This window comes from Rattus norvegicus, chromosome 13 (genome assembly GCF_036323735.1).
Source record: "Rattus norvegicus strain BN/NHsdMcwi chromosome 13, GRCr8, whole genome shotgun sequence".
Classification (NCBI taxonomy): Eukaryota; Metazoa; Chordata; class Mammalia; order Rodentia; family Muridae; genus Rattus; species Rattus norvegicus.
In genome coordinates, this window is record NC_086031.1 from 3,532,319 (window position 1) to 3,558,508 (window position 26,190).

The following is a 26,190-nucleotide window of genomic DNA, read 5'->3' on the forward strand; positions in this document are numbered from 1 at the left end:
CTGTGGTCTCCATCATAACTTGGGTAATATCAGTCTGGCTGTGAGGTCTGGAACATAAGGTTTTTCCTGTACAGTAGCAATGTGGAAGAAATGACTCACCTTGTCTTAGCAATATGAGACATTTAATTCTCTGTGAATAATTTGTTTGCCCTCAGTGTAGGCCAACCCCTGGTTCCAGGCAATGCAGTGGAGCGTGTTTCTCAGAAGGTATCATACCAGAATTCAGATAGTCTTGTTGTGCCCATCTATATCTTCTAAGAGAATTGGGGGCATGGATAATTTTAGGTTTTGAGAGTTTCTGTCTATCACAATAAACTTAAACATTTAATGTTACATTTAGCAGATTTCTGACAAGATTGAGAACCAGTAACTGTTAAATATATCTGAGTTAGACAGTTTGTGTCTGGTTATTTGTTTTAGAACCTACCTAGGAAATAAAGAGAATATATTGTTACTTAATGATAGAAACAAAAGAAGGCTGGAGATTTATTTAAGAAAATGATCTTTACTTAAGGCAATGATCTTTAAGCTATCTACTGATGTAAACCTTTAAATTAACTTAAAAAATCATTATATTCCAAGGCAGAATAGAATGAAAACCTTATCTTAACTGAAAAGTGTCTTTGGAGACCTTAAGTTGGACTGATCTCCTAAAGGTGGCAGTGAAGTGGGAACTAACCATAACAACAGTAGTAGATGGTCATGGGCTTGCCCTTAACAAAAATAGTGCTGAAGCATTAGTATAGGAAAACCTTATCTTCCCACAGCAAAGTTGGAGTCACGTAAATCAGCATGTTTTGTCAGCAGATTTTTCCCTGTCACCACAGGCAATTTTGTTGTGTGGGGAGTGGTGGTCATATCTAGAAAATGTATCTTAAACACTCAGGCACATTTACCTATTGTTCTACATTCTATCCCTGTTTATATTAAAACTGTTTTCCTTAATCTTTGTCCTTAGCCCATAGAAAAGCACTAGGGATCAAGCTAGACTTTTTGCCTCTCTCTTTGTGCCTTTCCTGATTTCTATATAGAGAGAAGGCCAGTATCTGTCCCCTTATCTCAGAACAACAGCATGTTTTATTTACCATTATCTACTGTTTTTTATCATTAAGCTCCAGAATATGGTCATTCAATGACAGGAAGTAGAAAGACATAATTCACAGAATCAGGGAAAAATCACCAGCTGTATAGTGAACAGAAATGTAGCTTTGATGAGTTGCTGTTCCTAAGAAGGTTCCTCCATGCCACCTGGAACTGTGGTGCCTCCTCTACAGTCATGTGAGAGCAAGTCAACTCTTCTTCTCAACCGGCTTCCCTCACACTGAACCCTACGTGCAACCTGGATTGAGTTCCTCAAGAATAGGTAATGTATAATCATGAGGCAATTAAAAGAAATTAGTATTTCTCATTTTACAATGTCAGCAATATTTAGACTTAATCCAAAGATCTATGACAACTGATTGAAGTAGAGAATCACTAGAAGAAATGATGGTATTAACCAATGTGTCTTTCAGAGGATTTCAGAAATGTACCCAATTCCATCTTTGGCATTTGACTAGGTTTCACTTTGTTCCTTACAGTGATAGAGAAGGAGGATTTTGTCTTCATCACTCTGGATATGTTAGGTTAGCAGGATAGGAAATTGAACCAAGATTATATCCTGTTCAGGGATTGCAGTGTGATATTAATCCATTTTCCATGATTTTAAATATATATTTTTTCAGTTTACTGTTTCACATGTGGCCCATACATATATAGCCACCAAACTAGATAAGATGGATGAAGCAAAGAAGTGCAGGCTGACAGGAACCAGATGTAGATATCCCCTGAGAGACACAGCCAGAACATGGCAAATACATAGGTGAATGCCAGCAGCAAACCACTGAACTGAGAATGGGACCCCCATTGAAGCAATCAGAAAAAGGACTGAAAGAGATTTAAGGGGCTTGAGACCCCATATGAACAACAATGCCAACCAAACAGAGCTTCCAGGGACTAAACCATTACCCAAAGACTATACATGGACTGACTCTGGACTCCAACTGCATAAGTAGCAACAAACAGCCTAGTAAGGGCACCAGTGGAAGGGGAAGACCTTGGTCCTGCCAAGGCTGGACCCCCAGTGAATGGGATTCTTGTGGGGAAGGCAGTAATGGGGGGAGTATTGGGAGGGGAACACCCATATAGAATGGGAAAGGGGAGGGGTTAGGAGGATGTTGGCATGGAAACCGGGAAAGGGAATAACATTTGAAATATAAATAAGAAATACCCAATTTAATAAAGATGGGAAAATTTTTAAAAAAGAAATGTAAATAAGAAATACTCAATTTAATAAAAATGGAAAAAAGAAATGGAAAATTAAAATAAAAAAGAATAACACTCAAATGCAGCTGGTATCAAAACCTGAGAGGTTGTTCTTTTTTTTTTTAAGCTAGCTATCTCTGATTACTGTTAGTGTCCAGACTCACAGAATCTGCCTCATTACTATGTCAGACAACTTCTGCTAACCTTGAAAATAATTCCTTCCATTTCTCTAAAAGATAACACTATTATGTAGGACTATCTACTTATAAAATTTGCCTGAATCATGGATTAAATCTTTCTACTACCTCTTCATGGTCAGTACTTACCTGTCAAAATAGTATTGTAGCTTGCACTATCCATACCTACTGTCCATGTGTGATGGATTTAATTCTGATTATTAACTTGATGAGATTTATAACCACAATCAAAACAACCTCCAGTCATGTTTATAAAAGATTATCTAGGCTATGTAAATTTAGAAGAGGAAACTTACTTCAAATATGGCTGATGTCTTCACATGGACTGGGTTCCTGGACTGAGTAAAAATGTGAAAGGAAAATAAGCATCAGACTTCACTTCCCGGCATCCTGACTAATAAGCCATGTGAGCAGCTGACTCAGCTTTATCATGTCTTTTCCACATGATGGACTAGGCCACGGATCTTATTTTAAGCTCAAATAAATTCTTCTTCTCTCAATGTGTTTTTGTCAGGTATAAGTTCCAGTCATGAGAAAATAAACAAGGAATGTGTGTCTCACTTGTTTTATGCTCATAGAGGATTTTCTAGCTAACAATAAGGTTTCCAGTTTGGAATTCATTCATCAGAATGTTTGTTTTTCTTCTAAACCCTTTACTCTTAAACATATACCACTATTCACAAACCCATGCCAGTGAATAATACAAGTGTTCATCTACTGATGAATACTGATTAAATGGGAGGGAACAAACCTTCAACCAATGCCATTCTTTATCCTTGGCTAGGTGCAGTGAATGTCCCTGCCTTATGTTCACAGAACATTCATTTGGTAATGAAATATGGCCCTTTTAACAGCTTGCTGTCATCATCAACTTAGTGGAGTGTTAGACCAATAAATTCTTTGCTTTAATTTCAAGGTCTCGGGAAATTAGCCTCCTACATCTTATTTTTCAGTTTCTCCTTGACTTTTTTGAACATATTTCTCAGATGTTGAGAGTCAAAAAAAGACATTTTTCAATATATTTTCCCTTAGGATCACTCCTCAATTATTTTATAAATTCTTATGGACAAGAAAGGTCATTGATTATCCTGTTAACCACAAAGGCATGATAAATATTCTGTTCTACTTTTTGAAATATAGTTGAAAAGAATAATTCCATAAATACTGAACTTTATTTCCAAAGCAGAATATTTGTATTTTCTAGGGGAGATTCTGTATATAATTTCAACACTTAAAGTATAAAGTGATGATTTGGAGAAAATGGATGGGACAAGGACTTCCCAGAATTTCATGCTTCTTTCTTCAGATTCTTCAAAGACAGTTCTTGTGAAGTTCCCTACACTTTTAAAATCTCTCCCCCACTTCTTCATTTGTCTCTGTTTGTGTATGTTTGGGTGTGAACTTATAGAGGGCAGAAGCCAATACTGATATCAGTCTTCATTTTCCAATTTTTAAGAGACAGGTAACATCACCACTGCCTATACCAGGGTGGCTAGACAATGTGCTTGCATGGAATCCATGATCTTCTTATCCTATTTCTCCGGGATTGTACATCACTGACCTTAATGTTATTTATTGGAAACTCCGCAACAAGTTACCAGACTTTCTTGACAAGGGCTGGCCCCCTTATACATTTTCCCTAGCCCTACCAGTTATTAGAAGCAAGAATCTAAATCCACAATTGCATGTCAAATAATCATATTTTAGAAGTTCTAGAGAAAGAGGATAGAAGCTGCCTTTACTTAGAAAGAATTTTCCTGGCTAGGTTGGAGCAATGAGGCAATACGGGGAGCACAACACTACAACTGATTGCAGTAGTCAGTGGGTGTCTTTTAAGGTTATTAATATGATGTGTGCCTGAAGTTATACTAAACTAACTACAATAGTAGTAGTAAAAATGGTAAGTAGGTAAATTTTTTGGTTTTACATAACAATTCTGAATGTTTATTTTAAGATGTAGTGTTTTAATGCATTGTGTACATTTTATTCTGAGCATACCAGGATATTCAGCATATCGCCTTAACCACTAACCATTTATTTGTTACTTGTCTAATAGTGACAGTTTCTGGCATTCTCAATTATAAAAAAGAATCTTCTAACTAGAAGTAAAGTATTGTATATTTCAGATATCTAAAAGTGAAGCTCCTATTTTTATTTTTAATCCATTTTAAAGTGATTTTTTGTTTATATTTGTGTCATATTATTGGCATTTACTGATCTATAATGATAGCAACTTGTCAAAAAATTTCCTCCCACCTTGCTTTCCTCAGCTTTCAGTCAAGAGCTTATCTTTATGTTAAGGAATTGTCTTGTAAAGGCCTCACTATTTCATTTTTGTTAGACAGGTTATATAAACAAACCTGGAACTCAATGATTTGGCTGGGCTGGGCTGGAAGACTAATGAGCTCCAGAGACATACCTACAATCCAGGAATCTACTTGGGGCCTTCTCAAAAGAAGAAATCTCCTGTTAGCTATGATTACATTGTCCCTGTGTAGCGCACTGAATAATAAATATCTACTTGATAAAATTTATGCACAGACAAATTGAATGAAACTGTAACCAAAGGAGCAAGTTCTCATCTAGCACATGTGAGACACCCCTCATTATCTCATGCCTTTTTATACTTGGGAAAAAATGACCCTTGTATAATCTTTATCACAAATGCCCCATTGCTGCCTTCCCTTCCACTGATGTGATTGGAAGAAGATACAAACACATAGTAAAGTAATTCTTGCAGGTCTGCTTTGGCTTTGTTCATTGATTCTGATACAGTGCTAATTATTCACATCCTTAACAGTGACCCTGAGCATCTTCCTTCAGAACATCTGTCCATTCAGATTTTTACTGTCGGTATTCCTCCCTGTAGAGAACCTCAAGTGCCTTATGTTATACTTAATCAGAGTCTAGTCTTCTTATGATGATTTAATATTGTATATTATATTTAATGTGATTTCAAAAATTAATGTGAGATATATATGTATATGTATATGCTATACAGCTTTGTGGAAGTGGTGAGATATGTGTGTAGGATATATACTTTTCCACATGAGAACATGTACAGGTATGTATGGGTTTTTTGTTCATATGTTTGCAACAAGTAGAGGACAGACATGCACATTAGGTGTCTTCTCCAACTGCTCGCCATTTTATTTTTGTTAGAGAGGTTATATAAACAAACCTGGAACTCAGTGATTTGGCTGGGCTGGAGGACTAATGAGCTCCAGAGATACCTCTTTTCATACTGCAGATGCTGGTGTTACAGATGTGGAGTGATACACCCAGGTTTATGTGGGTAGTACGGATTTAGACTCAAGGCCTTATCCTTGTGTGCCAATCACGTACAAGTTTAGCCATCTCTGCAGCAATTATTTATTTTTCATGTATTATTTTCTATCACAAAAAACATACCTAGCAGATTTGTACATAGGCTTTTTTTCTTTACATAAACCACTTATTCTTGTGACTCTCTGGGTTTATTATTCCCCAAAATCAATGTTAACCCAAATGTCACCTTTGAATATTTATGTCACCACATAAGTAATTGAAATGGGCGTTATGGTCTATTCGTTTTAAAAACCTAATATTTTCCAGTAGGATGGAAAGTATGGAACCATGTGCCACTGTGGCTGCTCTGTTTCAGGGTGACTTTACAAAAGCCTGTCCTACATTCTGATTTGCTTGAGTTAATTTTATAAATTCTTTTATGGTGTAATATTTTATAAATAAGACAGAATGTGAGCTTTGAATATCCTCATCTTGACATTTTATTAACAAGACCAGGAGGAGGTGGTAATGTTTAAATACATAGATTACAGCCTTGGGCTAATAAATACCTTAGTCATGATATTTATTTACACTAAAGTATGTTTTCAAGAAAACACAGAAGAACTTTAATAATAATTCAATGAATACAGCTACCTAATGCTTCCTGTAGGTTTATGATACTTGTTTGTTTTGTCACAGTCTTTGATAACATGTTTCATAGGTATATGAGTATGGGTGTGTGCCTGTGTGTGTGTGTGTGTGTGTGTGTGTGTGTGTGTGTGTGTGTATACATCTATGGGTATATGTGCATCTGTATATGTTTCTCTCTCTCTCACACACACACACACACACACACAAACACACACACTCACTCTGTCTCTGGGTATGGGGATGTTGTGTAACAGAGTTCATATCTTTGTTTGCAATATTAATAATCGTGGTATCAGCAATAAAAGAACTTTCTGCCAATCTTTCAACTTCAGTTCCATCCCTGACTTGCAATTTGTAACAAAGGAAAATCAATTATTGTCATTTGTCCTCTAACCTACACACACATGCAGTGGCACACACACACACACACACACACACAAACACATACACACACACACACACAAACACACACACACACAAACACACACACACACACACACAAATGAAATAACCATTTCTCTGTGGTGGCAAGAGAATGTTGCTAGGACCTATTTTCTTCTCATATTCTGGTAAGATAGGAAGCAGATAAAATACAGGCAATAGTATCAGTCTATAAAAACTACAAGATTCCTCTTCCAACTAGCATTTGTCGTCTTAAGGCTTCACAAACTTCGAGCCTGCCACGATCCACAGTTAAGCATTTTATGTGTGTTTAGTATGGAGGCATACTGTGTGCATGTAAAGGCCATAAATCTATGCTTTGAAAGTTGGTTTTCCCCTAACTTTTCCTGTAGGGGAGGAACTTCCTTGCTGCATTTGCTATTTTATTGTATATTCAAGGTTACCAGTCTACGAGTATCTGGATGACTCTCCCGTCTCCACCCTCACATCTGAAAGAAGACTAGGATTACAGATATGTTCCATCAAATATTGCTTTTTGCATGGTTTATATGTTTTAAAATATGGTCATCAGGCTTGCGTGCAAAGTATTTGTCCATGTCCTGGCATTTGATATTCATGTCATAAAAGTACTACATATCTTTTTGCAGACATATTTTTATATATCAGACCTAATTTAAATTATCCCCAAAACTAGAGTCTAAATAAGGATTTTCCTGTTATTTTTTTCAATTTAAAATAGTTTATTTATTTACATTCCAAATGCTGACCCCTCACATTCCTGCTCAAGCACTTTCCTCATTTTCCTCCCACCCTTCTCTTCTGCGAGTTTGGGGCCCGCCCTGGATATCCACTTATCCTGGAACATCAAATCTCTGCAAGATTAGATGCATCCTATCCCACTGGTGCCAGGCAGTCCTTTTGGACAATAAATTTCACTGTCAGGCTACAGCTTTAGTTACAGCACCCACTCCAATTGTAAAGGGAACCGTGTGAATTATCTGCATGTCTGCCTCATACTTGCCATTGGGGACCTCAGTCCAGTGCCTGTGTAGTTTCTGTTTAGTAGTTCAGTCTCTAACATCTCTCAGGAGTCCAGGATATTTGAATATGATGGTCTTCCTGTGTGATTCCTATCCCTTTCTAGCCCTTCACACTTTCCCCCAACTCTTCCGTAAGAATCTCTGACCTCTATGAAATGTTTGGCTGTAGATATGTGCATCTGTTTTAGTCCGTTATTAGGTAGAGCCTCTTAGAGAAAAGATATGCTAGGCTCAGTTTGCAAGCATAACAGAATTATTAACAGGGATTGGTAGTTGCCCATGTTGTGCTGGTTAGTGGTTAGCCATTCCTTCAGTCATTGCTCCAACTTTGTCCCTGCATTTCTTTTAGAAAAGGAAAATTTGGGGTCAAAAGGTGTGTGTGTGTTGATGTCCTTATCCCTCCACTGGGTGTCCTGCTTTTTGACAGAAGATGACTTCTTCAGGTTCCATGTCCACATCTGGGCTAAGGTCACTCAATTCGACTCCCGGGGGCCTCCTCTATCTCAGGTCTCTGGGACTTTTGAGAGAACACTCCCATTCAACACCCCACCAAGTGCAGATTTCCATTCATTCTCCTGGTTCTCTAGCTTTTTTTCCTGTCTCTTTTCACACTTCTTTCTGCCTTCCCCCACTCCCTGCTGTCTCTCCTCTTCCATTCAGTTTCCTGCCTCTTCATCCTCTTACTGTCTTATTCCCACTTCTAAATGAGATTCAAGCATTCATTCTTGGACCTTCCTTCTTATTCAACTTTTAGTGTCTGTGGAATACATCACGGGTATCCTGTATTATATTGCTTATATACACTAGGTGAGAACACACCATGCATGTCATTTTAGGTCTGGATTACCTCACTCAAAGTGATGTTTTCAAGATCTATTAATTTGTCCAGAAAATTCATAGTTTCCTTGCTTTTAATAGCTGAATATTATTTCATGGTGTATATGAGCCATATATTCTATATTCATTCTTTGCTTGAGAGACATCTGGGTGTTTCTGGTTTCTGGCTATTACAAACAAAGCTTCAATGAACATAGTGGGGCACATGTTCTTGTGGAATGGTGGGGAAACTTTTGTGTATGTTCCCAGGAGTGATATAGCTGGGTGTTCTGGTACAATTATTTCTAATTATTTGAGAAACCACCATGTTTATTTCCAGAGTTGTAAATTTTACAGTTCCACTATTGGTGGAGGAGTGTTTTCCTTTTCCAACATCATTACTAGTATGTGATGCCTTTTGAGTTTTTCATCATAGACATTCTGATTTGCATATGGTGGAATGTTAGGTTCATTTAGATTTGGATTTCCCTAATAACTAAGGTTATTGAGTGTGTTTTTAAGTACTTCTCAGTCATTCGAGAGTCCTCAGTTGAGAATTCTGTTATCTCTTTGCCCCACAGTTTTAATTGAATTATTTGTTTTGTTAGAATGTAACTTCCTGAGTTCTTTTTTTTTATTTGTATATGGGCATATATCTTTTTTTTTATTAACTTGAGTATTTCTTATATACATTTCGAGTGTTATTCCCTTTCCCGGTATCCGGGCAAACATCCCCCTCCCTCCTCCCCTTCCTTATGGGTGTTCCCTTCCCAACCCTCCCCCCATTGCCGCCCTCCCCCCACCAGTCTAGTTCACTGGGGGTTCAGTCTTAGCAGGACCCAGGGCTTCCCCTTCCACTGGTGCTCTTACTAGGATATTCATTGCTACCTATGAGGTCAGAGTCCAGGGTCAGTCCATGTATAGTCTTTAGGTAGTGGCTTAGTCCCTGGAAGCTCTGGTTGCTTGGCATTGTTGTACATATGGGGTCTCGAGCCCCTTCAAGCTCTTCCAGTTCTTTCTCTGATTCCTTCAACAGGGGTTCTATTCTCAGTTCAGTGGTATGCTGCTGGTATTCGCCTCTGTATTTGCTGTATTCTGGCTGTGTCTCTCAGGAGCGATCTACATCCGGCTCCTGTCGGTCTGCACTTCTTTGCTTCATCCATCTTGTCTTTTTTTTTTTTTTGAATTTTTTTTATTTATTTTTTTTATTAACTTGAGTATTTCTTATATACATTTCAAGTGTTATTCCCTTTCCCGGTTTCCGGGCAAACATCCCCCTCCCCCCTCCCCTTCCTTATGGGTGTCCCCCTCCCAACCCTCCCCCCATTGCCGCCCTCCCCCCATAGTCTAGTTCACTGGGGGTTCAGTCTTAGCAGGACCCAGGGCTTCCCCTTCCACTGGTGCTCTAACTAGGATATTCATTGCTACCTATGAGGTCAGAGTCCAGGGTCAGTCCATGTATATTATTTAGGTAGTGGCTTAGTCCCTGGAAGCTCTGGTTGCTTGATATTGTTGTACTTTTGGGGTCTCGAGCCCCTTCAAGCTCTTCCAGTTCTTTCTCTGATTCCTTCAACGGGGGACCTATTCTCAGTTCAGTGGTTTGCGGCTGGCATTCGCCTCTGTATTTGCTGTATTCTGGCTGTGTCTCTCAGGAGCGATCTACATCTGGCTCCTGTCGGTCGGCACTTCTTTGCTTCATCCATCTTGTCTAATTGGGTGGCTGTATATGTATGGGCCACATGTGGGGCAGGCTCTGAATGGGTGTTCCTTCAGTCTCTGTTTTAATCTTTGCCTCTCTCTTCCCTGCCAAGGGTATTCTTGTTCCCCTTTTAAAGAAGGAGTGAAGCATTCATGTTTTGATCATCCGTCTTGAGTTTCATTTGTTCTAGGCATCTAGGGTAATTCAAGCATTTGGGCTAATAGCCACTTATCAATGAGTGCATACCATGTATGTCTTTCTGTGATTGGGTTACCTCACTCAGGATGATGTTTTCCAGTTCCAACCATTTGCCTACGAATTTCATAAAGCCGTTGTTTTTGATAGCTGAGTAATATTCCATTGTGTAGATGTACCACATTTTCTGTATCCATTCCTCTGTTGAACGGCATCTGGGTTCTTTCCAGCTTCTAGCTATTATAAATAAGACTGCAATGAACATAGTGGAGCACTTGTCTTTTTTATATGTTGGGGCATCTTTTGGGTATATGCCCAAGAGAGGTATAGCTGGATCCTCAGGCAGTTCAGTGTCCAATTTTCTGAGGATCCTCCAGACTGATTTCCAGAATGGTTGTACCAGTTTGCAACCCCACCAACAATGGAGGAGTGTTCCTCTTTCTCCGCATCCTCGCCAGCATCTGCTGTACCCTGAGTTTTTGATCTTAGCCATTCTCACTGGTGTGAGGTGAAATCTCAGGGTTGTTTTGATTTGCATTTCCCTTATGACTAAAGATGTTGAACATTTCTTTAGGTGTTTCTCAGCCATTCGGCATTCCTCAGCTGTGAATTCTTTGTTTAGCTCTGAGCCCCATTTTTTAATAGGGTTATTTGTTTCCCTGCGGTCTAACTTCTTGAGTTCTTTGTATACTTTGGATATAAGGCCTCTATCTGTTGTAGGATTGGCAAAGATCTTTTCCCAATCTGTTGGTTGCCGTTTTGTCCTTTATATATCTTGGATATTAGTACTCTGTTGGGTGTAGTGTTAGTGAAGATATTTTCCTAATCAGTAGACTGTCATTTTTGCCCTAATGACAGTGTCCTATCTCTTACAGAAGCTTTACAGTTTTAGGAGGCACCACTTATCAATTGTTGATCTTAGAGCCTGAGTCATTTCTGTTCTGTTCAGGAAATTGTCTCCTGTACCAATGAATTCAAATCTATTTCCCACTTTCTCTTCTATTAGATTCAGTGCATCTTGCTTTATATTGAGGCCGTGTGTTTCTTTAAGAGATTTATTTGTATCCTCTTTAAGGGTTTCTACCTGTTTGATTGTGTTGTCCTGTGTTTCTTTAATGAATTTATTTATATCCTCTTTAAAGGTCTCTGTTATCCCCATGAGCTGAAATTTAAGGACAAAGTTTTGCTCTTTAGTTGTGTTAGGATATCCAGGGCTTGCTACAGTAGGAGATGTAGGTTCTGAGGAAGCAATATTGCACTGACTTCTGTGGTTAATGTTCTTGAGTTTGCCTTTCACCATCTGGTTGTCTCTGCTGTTGGCTGGCCTAGTAGTTTCTGGATATAATAGATTAGTAGAGGGCTCACAGAGAGCCAGTGAATCTTTGGGATGGGGTCCAGTGTATTGATCCAAGATTTCAGGTGATAGTGTAGGTCAGGAAGAAGATGGAGCTCTGATAGGATGAAACAGTGATCATAGTTGCCTTGTTTACTGAGGTCCCACAAGTAAAGGGATTGGGGTGTGGTGGTCTCTCCTCTGGCTCCTGGGTTGGAACTAGCCTTCTTAGCCAAGCAAGAGTTGTTGGTTTGGGAACAGTGTTTAGATTCATAATTATATCTGGAAGTGTGGGTAGAAAGGAATTTTTCTATTGCTTTTGACATTATATTTGATTCTACACTAGGTCCAAAATATCAATATATTATCTGAATAAGATTCCTCTTATGAAGTACTATTATATTATTTCAATTAAAAATAACAAGATGGCTGTTGTGTCTGCTAAATATTATATTCAATTTCATGATCTTCTGTACTTTCTCCTATTCCCTTCATACCTGATCCTGCCCCACCTTTTTCTTCCCCTCCTCTCTGCTTCCCAAGCCTCCCTCCCTCCACCCCCTAAGATCATCCTGTTCCTTCCTCTATACAGAAATGAAGCATCCACACCTTGATCTTCCTTTTTTAAGCTCCATTTGATCTGTTGGTTGTATCATGGGCATTGTGAGCTTTCCAGCTGTTACCCACTTAGAATATGTGGTTGCCTGATTCCAACCATGAGAGTGAGGTCAAGGATCTCAGTGCTTGGAGCTGGCAGAAGAACTGAAGGAGCGAGATGAGGGGGATGGCAACCACATAGGAAAAACAATGTTTGCTAGTTGGGCCACCTAGTGCTCCCAGAGACTAGACCACCAAGGAAGCAGTGTACAGGGAGTAATCCAGGTCTCCAAATACATATGTAGCAAAGGATTCCCTTATATGACATCAATGGAAGGAAAGGCCCTTGGTCCTGTGGAGGTTTGATGCCTCAGTGTAGGGGGATACTGGAGCTATAATGGGTGGGTGGATGGGGGAACCTTTATAGAAGAAAAGGGTGTGAGATGGGCAGGTTGTGAAGGAGTATCTGGGAAGGGGGCTATAATTTTAGGTGTAAGCAAATTGAATGATTAATAAAAAAGAAAGAAAAAAGAAAAAATCACATATAGTAGGAAGGAAGAAAACAAAGGGGGAAAGGACAAATTAACTAGGAATACTAGATTTACATGAATGTCATCAATGACACAGAAAACAATTTGTTGCACTTTATTCAGTATTCCAATTCAAATATTAAAAAACAACAATAACTGGCATTATAAGAAGAGGACATAAACTTGCCAGGGAAATATGATGGGAATTCTGAAGAAAGTTAAGATGAGTAAGATATAGATATGATCAACATACATTGTATCCAAGTGTAAAACTTTCATGGAAGCAATAACATTTTAAAAATCAACAAAAAAGGAAAGAGCCTTATAATGGCAAATTGAAGGAATTTTTTATATTTCTTGCTTTAATTTATTGACACAAACACCATTATCATTATTTCAGTGACTGTGGTGACAGTAATATTGTTCATCTATCTGTGATTTTTGAGTAATAAAATATACATGAAGGTTAAATTTTGAGGAGCTCTAAAGTCATGGATTTTTGTAATAGTAGGTGTTGGGGTTTGCTATTTAGAGGAGCAGTGGACCTCCACCTCTCTCCTCCCCAGCTTCTGGAAAGATAAAAGAACACCTTGAAGATAAGAGCACTATGTGATAGGAACACAGAAGATGTCTAGGCTCAGAATTGTGTGTGCCAATGTTAAGTATTTTCAGGTTTCCTGGGCTCAGTGTGGCTTATCTTTTAACTTCTTCAAAAAATTTTCTGGACTGGAAGAAAGTGTTTCTGGAAGAGGGGTACTTCTTGTCATGTGATAACTAAATTGTAATTCACAGAAAACATCTTCTGGTATATATATTCACTCTCACACATGTGGGAAAATTGTGATTTAAGAAAATTCTAGAATAAAAGCTAAAGGTGAAAAAGCCGCTATGAGATTGTTCTGGCGACATACCTATTTGTCACAAGAAAGGCCATGTATCTGATATTTTTCCCTAAATTTTTATTAAATTGGGTATTTCTTATTTACATTTCAATTGTTATTCCCTTTCCTGGTTTCCAGGTCAACATCCCCCTAACCCCTACCCTTCCCCTTCAATAAGGGTGCTACCCATCCCATCCTCCACTCAATACAACCCACCCCCAACAATCTCGTTCACTTGGGGTTCAGTCTTGACAGGACCAAGGGCTTCCCCTTCCACAGGTGCCCTTACTAGGTTCTTCATTGGTACTTATACACTTGGAGTCGAGGGTCACTCCATGTATATTCTTTGGGTAGTGGCTTAGTCCTTGGAAGCTCTGGTTGGTTGACACTGTTGTTCATATTGGGTCTAAAGCCCGTTCAAGCTCTTTCAGTCCTTTCTAAGATTCCTTCAACGGGGATCCTGTTCTCAGTTCCATGATTTGCTGCTAACATTCGCCTATGTATTTGCGATATTCTGGCTGTCTCTCAGGAGAGATCTACATCCGGTTCCTGTCAGTCTGCACTTCGTTGCTTCATCCATCTTATCTAGTTTCATGGTTGTAAATGTATGGGCCACATGTGGGGCAGGTTCTGAATGGGCGTTCCTTCACCTTCTGTTCTAAACTTTACCCCCCTCCCCCCTCCCAAGGGTATTCGTGTTCCCCTTTTAGAGAAGGAGTGAAGGATTCACATTTTGGTCATCCTTCTTGAGTTTCATGTGTTCTGTGCATCTATGGTAATTTGAGCATTTTGAGCCACTTATCAATGAGTGCATACCATGTGTGTTTTTCTGTGATTGGGTTACATCACTCAGGATGATATTTTCCAGTCCCATCCATTTGCCTATGAGTTTCATAAAGTCATTGTTTTTGATAGCTAAGTAATATTCCATTGTGAAGATGTACCACATTTTATGTATCCATTCCTCTTTTGAAGGGCATCTGGATTCTATCCAGCTTCAGGCTATTATACTTAAGGCTGCTATGAACATAGTGGAGCACGTGTCTTTTTTATATGTTGGGGCATCATTTGGGTATATGTCCAAGAGAGGTATAGCTGGGTCCTCAGGTAGGTCAATGCCCAAATTTCTGATGAACCTCCAGACTTATTTCCAGAATGGTTATATAAGTCTGCAATCCCACCAACAATGGAGGAGTGTTCCTCTTTCTCCACATCATTGCCAGCATCTGCTGTCGCCTGAGTTTTTGATCTTACCCATTCTGACTTATGGGAGGTAAAATCTCAAGGTTGTTTTTGATTTGCATTTCCCTTGTGACTAAAGATTTTGAACATTTCTTCAGATGCTTCTCTGCCATTACACATTCCTCAACTGTGATTTCTTTGTTTAGCTCTGAACCCCATTTATTCATAGGGTTATTTTTCACCCTGCAGTCTAATTTCATGAGTTTTTTGTATATTTTGGATATGAGCACTCTATCAGTTGTAGGATTGGTAAAGATCTTTTCCGAATCTGTTGGTTGCTGTTTTGTCATAACAACAGTGTCCTTTGCCTTACAGAAGCTTTGTAGTTTTATGAGATCCCATTTGTTGATTCTTAATCTTAGAGTGTAAGGCATTGGTGTTTTCTTCAGGAAATTTTCTTCAGTGCCCATGTGTTCGAGATTCTTCCCCACTTTTTCTACTATTAGTTTGAGTGTATCCGTTTTGACGTGGAGGTCCTTGATCCACTTGAACTTAGTATTTTCAGCAAATGGTGCTGGTTCAACTGAATGTTAACATGTAGAAGAATGCAGATTGATCCATGCTTATCACCCTGTAAAAAGCTTATCTTTTTTTCATTGGATGATATTGGCTCCTTTGGCAAAAATCAAGTGACCATAGGTGTGTGGGATCATTTCTTGGTCTTCAATTCTATTCCACTGGTCTATCTGCCTGTCTGTACCAATACCATGCAGTTTTTTTTTAAAATTGCTCTGTAATATTACTTGAGTTCAGCGATAGTTATACCCCCAGAAGTCCTTTTATTCTTGAGGATAGTTTTAGTTATGCTGGGTTTTTTGTTATTCCAGATGAATTTGCGAATTGTTCTGTCTAACTCTACGAAGAATTGGACTGTAATTTTGATGGGGATTGCATTGAATCTGTAGATTGCTTTTGGTAAAATGGCCATTTTTACTATATTAATCCTGCCAATCCATGAGCAAGGGAGATCTTTCCATCTTCTGAGGTCTTCTTCAATTTCTTTCCTCAGTGTCTTGAAGTTCTTATTGTACAGATCTTTTACTTACTTGGTTAAAGTCAAACCGAGGTACTTTATATTATTTGGGTCTATTATGAAGGGTGTCGTTTCCTTAATTTCTCTCTCGGCTTGTTTCTCTTTTGTATAGAGGAAGGCAACTGATTTATTTGAGTTAATTTTATACCCAGCCACTTTGCTGAAGTTGTTTATCAGCTTTAGTAGTTCACTGGTGGAACTTTTGGGATCACTTAAATATACTATCGTGTCATCTGCAAATAGTGATATTTTGACCTCTTCTTTTCCGATCTGTATCCCCCTTGATCTCCTTTTGTTGTCTGATTGCTCTGGCTAGAACTTCAAGAACTATATTGAATAAGTAGGGAGAGAGTGGGCAGCCTTGTCTAGTCCCTGATTTTAGTGGGATTGCTTCAAGTTTCTCTCCATTTAGTTTAATGTTAGCAACTGGTGTGCTGTATATGGATTTACTATGTTTAGGTATGAGCCTTGAATTCCTATTCTTTCCACAACTTTTATCATGAAGGGGTGTTGAATTTTGTCAAGTGCTTTCTCAGCATCCAATGAAATAATCATGTGGTTCTGTTCTTTCAGTTTGTTTATATAATGGATCATGTTGATGGTTTTCCGTATATTAAACCATCCCTGCATGCCTGGGATGAAGCCTACTTGATCATGGTGGATGATTGTTTTGATGTGCTCTTGAATTCGGTTTGCCAGAATTTTATTGAGTATTTTTGCGTCGATAATCATAAGGGAAATTGGTCTGAAGTTCTCTTTCTTTGTTGTGTCTTTGTGTGGTTTAGGTATAAGAGTAATTGTGGCTTCGTAGAAGGAATTCGGTAGTGCTCCATCTGTTTCAATTTTGTGGAATAGTTTGGATAACATTGGTATGAGGTCTTCTATGAAGGTTTGATAGAATTCTGCACTAAACCCGTCTGGACCTGGGCTCTTTTTGGTTGGGAGACTTTTAATGACTGCTTCTATTTCCTTAGGAGTTATGGGGTTCTTTAACTGGTCTATCTGTTCCTGATTTAACTTCGATACCTGGTATCTGTCTAGGAAATTGTCCATTTCCTGAAGATTTTCAAGTTTTGTTGAATATAGGTTTTTTTTTTTTTTGTTTTGTTTTTTTTTTCACGTGCTGGCCATTTTTATTTATTTTCCTCCATTTTGAAGATTTTTTTTTTTAATTAACTTGAGTATTTCTTATATACATTTCGAGTGTTATTCCCTTTCCCGGTTTCCGGGCAAACATCCCCCTCCCCCCTCCCCTTCCTTATGGGTGTTCCCCTCCCAACCCTCCCACCATTGCCGCCCTCCCCCCATAGACTAGTTCACTGGGGGTTCAGTCTTAGCAGGACCCAGGGCTTCCCCTTCCACTGGTGCTCTTACTAGGATATTCATTGCTACCTATGGGGTCAGAGTCCAGGGTCAGTCCATGTATATTATTTAGGTAGTGGCTTAGTCCCTGGAAGCTCTGGTTGCTTGGCATTGTTGTACTTTTGGGGTCTCGAGCCCCTTCAAGCTCTTCCAGTTCTTTCTCTGATTCCTTCAATAGGGGACCTATTCTCAGTTCAGTGGTTTGCTGCTGGCATTCGCCTCTGTATTTGCTGTATTCTGGCTGTGTCTCTCAGGAGCGATCTACATCCGGCTCCTGTCGGTCTGCACTTCTTTGCTTCATCCATCTAGTCCAATTGGGTGGCTGTATATGTATGGGCCAAATGTGGGACAGGCTCTGAATGGGTGTTCCTTCAGTCTCTGTTTTAATCTTTGCCTCTCCCTTCCCTGCCAAGGGTATTCTTTTTCCTCATTTAAAGAAGGAGTGAAGCATTCACATTTTGATCATCCGTCTTGAGTTTCGTTTGTTCTAGGGATCTAGGGTAATTCAAGCATTTGGGCAATATAGGTTTTTATAATAAGATCTGATGATTTTTTGAATTTCCTCTGAATCTGTAGTTATGTCTCCCTTTTCATTTCTGATTTTGTTAATTTGGACGCACTCTCTGTGTCCTCACATTAGTCTGGCTAAGGGTTTATCTATCTTGTTGATTTTCTCAAAGAACCAACTTTTGGTTCTGTTGATTCTTTCTATGGTCCTTTTTGTTTCTACTTGGTTGATTTCAGCTCTGAGTTTGATTATTTCCTGCCTTCTACTCCTCCTGGGTGTATTTGCTTCTTTTTGCTCTAGAGCTTTTAGGTGTTTTGTCAAGCTGCTGACATATGCTCTTTCCTGTTTCTTTCTGCAGGCACTCAGCGCTATGAGTTTTCCTCTTAGCACAGCTTTCATCGTGTCCCATAAGTTTGGGTATGTTGTATCTTCATTTTCATTAAATTCCAAAAAGTTTTTAATTTCTTTCTTTATTTCTTCCTTGACCAGGTTCTCATTGAGTAGAGCATTGTTCAATTTCCACGTATGTGTGGGCATTCTTCCCTTATTGTTATTGAAGTCCAGTTTTAGGCCATGGTGGTCCGATAGCACGCATGGGATTATTTCTATCTTTCTGTACCTGTTGAGGCCCGTTTTTTGACCAATTATATGGTCAATTTTGGAGAAAGTACCATGAGGAGCTGAGAAGAAGGTATATCCTTTTGCTTTAGGATAGAATGTTCTATAAATATCCGTTAAGTCCATTTGGCTCATGACTTCTCTTAGTCTGTCGACATCACTGTTTAATTTCTGTTTCCATGATCTGTCCATTGATGAGAGTCTGGTGTTGAAATCTCCCACAATTATTGTGTGAGGTGCAATGTGTGTTTTGAGCTTTAGTAAGGTTTCTTTTACGTATGTTGGTGCCCTTGTATTTGGGGCATAGATATTTAGGATTGAGAGTTCATCTTGGTGGATTTTTCCTTTGTTGAATATGAAGTGTCCTTCCTTATCTTTTTTGATGACTTTTAGTTGGAAATTGATTTTATTTGATATTAGAATGGCTACTCCAGCTTGCTTCTTCTGACCATTTGCTTGGAAAGTTGTTTTCCAGCCTTTCACTCTGAGGTAGTGTCTGTCTTTGTCTCTGAGGTGTGTTTCCTGTAGGCAGCAGAATGCAGGGTCCTCGTTGCGTATCCAGTTTGTTAATCTATGTCTTTTTATTGGGGAGTTGAGGCCATTGATATTGAGAGATATTAAGGAATAGTGATTATTGTTTCCCTTTATATTCATATTTGGATGTGAGGTTATGTTTGTGTGCTTTCATTCTCTTTGTTTTGTTGCCAAGACGATTAGTTTCTTGCTTCTTCTAGGGTATAGCTTGCCTCCTTATGTTGGGCTTTACCATTTATTATCCTTTGTAGTGCTGGATTTGTAGAAAGATATTGTGTAAATTTGGTTTTGTCATGGAATATCTTGGTTTCTCCATCAATGTTAATTGAGAGTTTTGCTGGATACAGTAACCTGGCTGGCATTTGTGTTCTCTTAGGGTCTGTATGACATCAGTCCTCGATCTTCTGGCCTTCATAGTTTCTGGCGAGAAGTCTGGTGTGATTCTGATAGGTCTCCCTTTATATGTTACTTGACCTTTTTCCCTTACTGATTTTAATATTCTTTCTTTATTTTGTGCGTTTGGTGTTTTGACAATTATGTGACGGGAGGTGTTTCTTTTCTGGTCCAATCTATTTGGAGTTCTGTAGGCTTCTTGTATGTCTATGGGTATCTCTTTTTTTAGGTTAGGGAAGTTTTCTTCTATGATTTTGTTGAAGATATTTACTGGTCCTTTGAGCTGGGAGTCTTCACTCTCTTCTATACCTATTATCCTTAGGTTTGATCTTCTCATTGAGTCCTGGATTTCCTGTATGTTTTGGACCAGTATGTATTTACCTTTTTAAAGCAGAATGTGATTGGGCACTGTTATTTTCACATTCACAAGCCTTGCTGAGTTACAAGACCTATGGGAACTTAGGGTTTTGTTCTCAGTACTTTGGAAAACAAGCCACTTGGGGAATTCCTGTCAAGTTGTTTTAGTTTGTGTTTACTTCTAAGACTAGTACATGCAGAATTAACTACAGGGAATGAAAAAAAATTTAAGATGAAACTTAAGTCATCTTAATTTGGTCTACTAAAGGAATCCAGCTCAACAGCTAAACACTTCAGACCACATAGTTAACAGTAACAGTAGGTTACATTACGTCTTACAACAAACATTCTATCAACCTCTTGAGTCAAACCTATAGTATCACAGTATCACATGTAGAAATTTTTATCTTCCCCTAGTTTTCATGCCACACAGATGTTTTAAATGTTAACAAAAATAAACAAAAATCATGGAAAATATATTATCAGAAGGAATGTAGGTAAGCATCAAACACATAGTTCTGGTGAAGCCTAGTCTACTTCTTCCATGCGTGATATGTCATCATCTCCTTCCAGGGGTGGCATTTCTTCAGTTACAGCAGCACTGGTATCATCCACAGTAGGATCATCCTCATCAATACCTAGACCAAGCTTGATCATCCTGTAGATCCTGTTAGCATGGGTCTGGGGATCTTCCAGACTGAAGCTGGAAGACAGGAGTGCTGTTTTGTACAGCAAGATGACCAGATCTTTCACAGACTTGTCATTCTTGTCAGCCTCTGCCTTTTGCCTTAAGGTTTCAATAATGGAGTGATCAGGGTTTATCTCCAGGTGTTTCTTTGCTGCCATGTAACCCATTGTTGAGTTGTCTCTGAGGGCTTGAGCTTTCATGATTCTCTCCATGTTTGCTGTCCAGCCATATGTGCTTGTGACAATACAGCATGAGGATGTCACCAATCGGTTTGACACAACCACCTTTTCAACCTTTTTCTCTAAAATATCTTTCATAATTTTGCAGAGGTTCTCAAATTTTGTCTTTTTCTCTTCCTGTTTCTTCTTTTCCTCTTCATCTTCTGGAAGTTCCAGTCCTTCTTTGGTAACTGACACCAAGGTCTTGCCCTCAAATTCCTTCAGCTGTTGCACACAATACTCATCAATGGGCTCAATCATATAGATTACTTCTAAGCCATGCTTTCAGAGACGTTCCACAAAGGCTGAGTTAGCAACCTGGTCCTTGGTCTCACCTGTGATAAAATAGATGTGCTTCTGGTTTTCCTTCATTCTGGTGCAGTAGTCCTTCAGAGAAACCATCTCATCCCCAAAAGCAGATGTGTAGTATCTCAACAGCTCTGAAAGCTTCTTCCGATTTTGAGAGTCTTCATGAATTCCAAGCTTTATATTTTTTGAGAACTGCTCATAAAACTTTTTGTAGTTCTCTTTATCTTCAGCCAGTTCAGTAAATAGTTCTAGGCATTTCTTGACCAAATTCTTCCTGATAACTTTCAGAATTTTGCTTTGTTGCAGCATTTCATGGGAAATATTTAGAGGGAGATCCTCAGAATCCACCACCCCTCTGATGAAATTCAGATACTCGGGGATTAACTCCTCACAATTATCCATGATAAAAACTCTTTGAACATACAACTTGATGTTGTTCTTTTTCTTTCTGTTTTCAAATAGATCAAAAGGAGCGCGTCTTGGGACAAAAAGAAGAGCCCGGAATTCTAATTGTCCTTCAACAGAAAAATGCTTTACTGCCAAATGTTCTTTCCAGTCGTTGGTTAAGCTCTTGTAGAACTCTCCATATTCTTCATTCGTAATGTCATCAGGATTTCTGGTCCAGATCGGCTTTGTTTTGTTGAGTTCTTCTTGATCAATGTACTTTTCCTTTATCTTCTTCTTTTCCTTCTTGTCACCATCCTTCTTCTCTTCTTCTTCTTCATCAGAACCAACATCTTCTATTTCAGGCTTGTCATCAGACTCCTTTTCTTCTTTTTCTTTCTCTTCCTCTTTCTCTTCCTTTTCTTCAGCCTCATCATCACTGACATTCCTTCTCCACAAAGAGAGTAATGGGGTAGCCAATAAACTGAGAATGTTTCTTCACAATTTCTTTTATTCTCCTTTCCTCCAAATACTCAGTTTGTTCTTCTTTTAGATACAAGATAACCTTTGTTCCACGACCCATTGGTTCACCTGTGTCTGTCCTCACAGTGAAGGATCCTCCAGCTGAGGACTCCCAGGCGTACTGCTCGTCATCATTATGCTTGGTGATGACAGTCACTTTCTCAGCAACCAAATATGCAGAGTAAAAACCAACACCAAACTGGCCAATCATAGAGATATCTGCACCAGCCTGCAAAGCCTCCATGAAGGCTTTGGTGCCTGACTTGGCAATAGTGCCAAGGTAATTGATCAAGTCAGCCTTGGTCATTCCAATGCCAGTATCCACAATAGTGAGGGTTCGGTCTTGCTTGTTGGGAATGAGATTAATGTGCAGCTCCTTCCCCGAGTCCAGTTTACTAGGGTCGGTCAAGCTCTCGTATCTGATCTTATCCAGAGCATCTGAGGAGTTGGAAATGAGCTCCCTCAGAAAGATCTCTTTGTTCGAGTAGAAAGTGTTGATGATCAAGGACATTAACTGGGCAATTTCTGCCTGAAAGGCAAAGGTTTCGACCTCCTCTTCCTCCATTGGTTGGTCTTGGGTCTGGGTTTCCTCAGGCATCTTGGCAGAATGAGCACGCACGAAACGTGACTAACCGCACCGGGACACTGAAGCAACTTCCTGGCTTTTTTTAATGTATAATTTTTAAACATTTTTCACTAAGCCTATTTAATAGTATTAGAGCACAGACAGATGGAATATTTACATTCATCTTAACTCCAAATGCTTTTTGATAAAACACATTGTGTGAGAAAATATTATCAATAGTCACCTTCCTTTGCAGACTCATACCAACTCTGGGACAATCTTTATGATGTATATTATATGTTTTTGAACTACATTAGCTATTTGTATTTCTGCTAAAAAAGAATACCTGATAAAAAGACTGGAAAGATTGTTCATCATAGAACACTTGCTGCTCTTTCAGATCACCAAGAATGAGGTACACAATCATTGGTAACTCCAGTTCCAGAGGATATGCTACCCTCTTCTAATGTCCAAAGGCACCAGCAACAACCCTGGTTCACATACATATATGTAGGAAAAACACTTATAAACAAAAAAAATCTTTAAAGAAAAATACCTGGAAAAGCAATCCATGGAAGACAAGGTTGGTTTTGGTTCATGGTCCCAGGATAGACACAATCATGGAAGTAAAGCTAGGTGGCAGAAACATTTGCAATCTGGTCACATTGCATTGGGAGTGAAGGAGGGTGAATGCTGGTGTTCACTTCATTTTATTCTTTGTTTTCAGGACAGACAGGCTACATATACGACATGTCTTCAAAAATAAGTTAATCTGGAAACTCCCTCACAAACATGTCCAAAGATTTCTTTCCATGGCCATTGTAAATTCTATCAAGCTGAGAAGGAAGTTTTTCCTTCACAAGAAGAGCATAGCATAAAGTGTTATTGATGGATGTTCATTCCCACACCCTCCATCTACTTTTTCTTAGGCTTCTAAGAAAGTTAATAGCCTTGTAACTTTATTGATTGAATGCATAATTGACATTTTTGATGGTAACAGGAATTATACTGACATTTACGTAGGTAGAATCCATGATGACTGAGAAATATTTCCAGCACAGACCAAGTTAGTGCCCTTAAATCATGTGTTTTGTGTGTGTGTGTGTGTGTGTGTGTGTGTGTGTGTCTGTGTCTGTGTTTGAATTTGTGTGTGTTCATATGTATTGATATCAGAGACCAGAGGAAGGTATCAGATACCTTCTGCTATCACAGTCTACTTCATTCCTTTGAGGCAGAGACTCTCACTGACACTAGAGCTCATATTTTTCATCCAGGATGGCAACCAGTGAGCCCAATGGTCTCCTTATATAATCATTTGCCCCAGAATATTGAGATTACAGGAATGCAATGTCATATGTATGCTTAGATCATCTCACCAAGTCCAGTAGTACTTTTAAATATTTCTATCCTGTGCTTAAGTAGTATCAAGAATCCCTTGGAAGTGTACAAAGAATGGTGTATGTGTGTATATTGGTAATTATGTTGGATAAAGGTCTTTATATTTCATCTTATTTATAAAATGTGCACATGTAAGAGAAGAGGGAAGAGATGTGAAAAATCTCATTGTCCTGAATGTCCTCTGGAAGAACCAGGTCTGCCTATCTTATTCTAGAAGAGTAGTATGTTCTTTTTCAGCTCATGACAAGGTGTGTTGAGCAACTGAAACCTAAGGGGGGTGAGAAATAAACTCCAAAGGGATATGAAAGACAAGGACAGAAAAAAGAGATCTTTAAAGTTGTCATTAGTTGCCAGTGGCCAAATATGAAAGTTTCAAAAAACCTGAAATTAATAGGGATGAACAATTTTAATATAAAGGGAAGAGATTTTCATACGAAATTATTCACAGATAATCCCTTTTTCCTTTCCTCCATCACTAATACTACCCCTTCACAAAAGAAGAAAGGATAGAAAGGAAGAGCTTAAAATCTATACTTTAGGGTTGGGGATGTAGCTCAGTGGTAGAGCGCTTGCCTAGGAAGCGCAAGGCCCTGGGTTCGGTCCCCAGCTCCGAAAAAATGAACCAAAAAAAAAATCTATACTTTGCACATTTCTGAATAATCATATGAAACATCTGCCACCTACTGAGAAAGCATTGAGATTGATCAACACCACTCTACAAGACGAGATAATGTTTCAAATATTATGTGCTCCAGTACTCCAGAACTAATGAATCCCCTGACGGTTTGACCATATATCTGCTCTATGAAATTCATGCTGAGAAATACTGACCTGCATAGGCTTTGTTTAACCAGTTTTAATTCCTAAGACTTCTTTTACCTGGTCAAACTATAGGCTACTTAGTTTCTGAGTTTTCTTCAATTTTTGCCAGTCCTGAAATGACACCAGAAGGAAAGACAAAATTAATGTATTGCCTCACAAAATCTACTGTGCCTACTTGTGTTTGGAGACAAAGACCACTCAGATTCACAAGGCACTGAAACTTATGGGCATGTGACAAGACTGAAATTTTCAGCAAATTTACTTTAAATGAGAACCCACTAGAGAAGTCCATGGACCACAGTCTGTAGCCAACTGAGTCTTTATTCTAGATGTCAAGGATTACACTCAGCTGTTCAGAACACAAGTATAATGCAAAGAGTTGGGAATAAACAGTTTTAAAGCAAAACCCACCCTATGGTATCTTGCTAAGCAGCTGCAGGTAGAGGCTTTGTGCAAGAAAAAATTTTACCAAACGCTACATAATCGCTGAATGGGGAGATTTAATAAAAGCTAAGAAAGCTGGGGCATCTTGACCATAGGTTACTAAAATAGAATTGCATAATCTTCCATAAGGTTTTCATGCAGGAGATCAAATTCTTGCTAAACCAGAAGAGCCTCAGCAAGAATATAAAATGAAGGATCCTGTGTATGGTCTTGACATGTTATATTATTATTTGTTAAAAAATATTTAAGATACTCCACAGTCCGAGGTGCTTGTCTGAGTCCAAGAATTTGAATTTAGTCCTAAAGAAAAATGAACCTACAAGTGGTACTCTGTTTTCCACATGGGACCATGTGGCAATGTTCTACACACACACACACACACACACACACACACACACACACACACACACACACAAACGCACATACACACAAATACACGTGCATGCACGTGCATGTGTAGACCCACACGTGTAATAAAAAGCAAGAACTCACAAAGAGTGGCTTTATTTTTAACCAGAATAGTACTTGGGTGTGTCATTTTGGCTTCTTGGTGTATAGAGCTGTGTTCTTCCTGATAATGGAAAAAAACGGTGATCATGTTGATGTTGTTATTATAGTAATAGTAATGATAGCACTTGTTTAAAGATCACCCCTTATACAGGCTCTGCTTCTTGACAGGCTTTAATCATAGGTGCTGAACTTCAGTTTCAACATTTCCTCATATCCCACTTGATTATACCAGCAATTACTTTTGTGACGAAGGAGAAATATAACTGAGTTCCTACATGATAACTGGATGCTCTGGTATAACGTTCTAGCCCAGGTAATTTTACACACACACACACACACACACACACACACACACACACACACACACACAC

The 26,190-nt window shown here is 38.8% G+C and overlaps 1 protein-coding gene, 1 long non-coding RNA gene and 1 pseudogene across 5 annotated transcripts in view; 1 reads left to right on the forward strand and 2 right to left on the reverse strand.

Moving 5' to 3' along the window:
- The window catches only part of Cntnap5c (contactin associated protein-like 5C), a 1,032,620-nt gene that overhangs the window by 11,054 nt on the left and 995,376 nt on the right, over positions 1-26,190 (forward strand).
- Positions 104-25,241, reverse strand: LOC134481467 (uncharacterized). Its single transcript, XR_010056944.1, has 3 exons — positions 24,875-25,241; positions 2,798-2,839; positions 104-254 (listed from the first exon to the last, which is right to left on the reverse strand). It is a non-coding gene; the product is annotated as an uncharacterized LOC134481467 (long non-coding RNA).
- Hsp90aa1-ps16 (heat shock protein 90 alpha family class A member 1, pseudogene 16) lies at positions 19,975-22,751 on the reverse strand (annotated as a pseudogene). The gene has a single exon (XR_005492298.2). The product of XR_005492298.2 is annotated as a heat shock protein 90 alpha family class A member 1, pseudogene 16 (transcript).